The 1059-nt window shown below is 51.2% G+C and overlaps 1 non-coding gene across 1 annotated transcript; it reads left to right on the top strand.

The window, feature by feature from the left end:
- Window positions 1-478: 478 nt before the first annotated feature.
- LOC111730553 lies at window positions 479-597 on the top strand. The gene has a single exon (XR_002776736.1). It is a non-coding gene; the product is annotated as a 5S ribosomal RNA (ribosomal RNA).
- The last annotated feature ends 462 nt before the right edge of the window (window positions 598-1059 follow it).

The following is a 1059-nucleotide window of genomic DNA, read 5'->3' as shown; positions in this document are numbered from 1 at the left end:
GGAACCAAACCAAAGACAGAATGGTCTGAAGTAAACAGCTCCACAGAGGCCGCCTCGTCCTGCAGCCCAACTTCCCCCAGGAGACACCACGCTGAGTCAGGGAGCGCACCTGGCTGCTGCCAGGGACTGGGACACACCCACTGCAGGTACCGGTACTGAAGAGTGGCCCTTGATCAAAGCCTCAAACAGGGCAGGTGGAGGCCAGTTTCCCAGGCCGACCGGAATCCCCTCGTGCTTAAACCTCACGCCGCCCGACCCGCCCAGCTGAGCCGCATGCAAGGGCAGGCCGCACTCGGTCGGAGAAGTCTTCAATTGTATCGTGATGTTTTAACTACTTTCGAGAACCAAGAATGTATACAATATTTGTGTATAAGGGAAAATTACTTTGAGATCCACAGTTACGCAATACACTTGAATCATGAGAAATTAAATCATACCCCGTACTGATTTGGGTCTTATTTAAAATCCTTAACAATCAGTCTACGGCCACGCCACCCTGAACGTGCCCGATCTCGTCTGATCTCGGAAGCTAAGCAGGGTCGGGCCTGGTTAGTACTTGGATGGGAGACCGCCTAGGAAGACCAGGTGCTGTAGGCGTAAAAAACAAAAAAACAAATAAATAATAAACAAATAAAATAAAATCCTTAACAATCGTAGTTTCAGAAACAAGTCTCAATACATAAGGCAAATCAGTTAAACTCTCTATTCTTTGGTCACTGGGTTTGTCACCTGCTTACAAGAAGGATGCAGAGGCCCGGAGTTTTCTGGATGTTTCCACTTTCTGATCAAGACACGCTTGACTGAGAACTCGGAGTCCGCCTCGCGCCCGGCGCAGTCGTGCCGGTGCCCGCGTGGGCGGGAGGTGTTGAATGTCTGTAATTACTGGCCTTCGTGTGCTTAAAGAAGCCATCGTTCAGATGGGACAAAGCCCGCGCGTTTCATCTCGCCGAGCCCCACAATAAACCTAATAACCGGGATTTGTACAGAGCTCTCCCCAGATGAGCTGACAACACACCTCGATGCGGCATTTCCCTGGGCCGCACGGTGACGCGGCGACAC

Source organism: Pteropus vampyrus, unplaced genomic scaffold, assembly GCF_000151845.1.
Source record: "Pteropus vampyrus isolate Shadow unplaced genomic scaffold, Pvam_2.0 Scaffold319, whole genome shotgun sequence".
In the NCBI taxonomy this organism is placed as follows: domain Eukaryota; kingdom Metazoa; phylum Chordata; class Mammalia; order Chiroptera; family Pteropodidae; genus Pteropus; species Pteropus vampyrus.
This window is presented reverse-complemented; position numbering and strand designations above follow the sequence as displayed.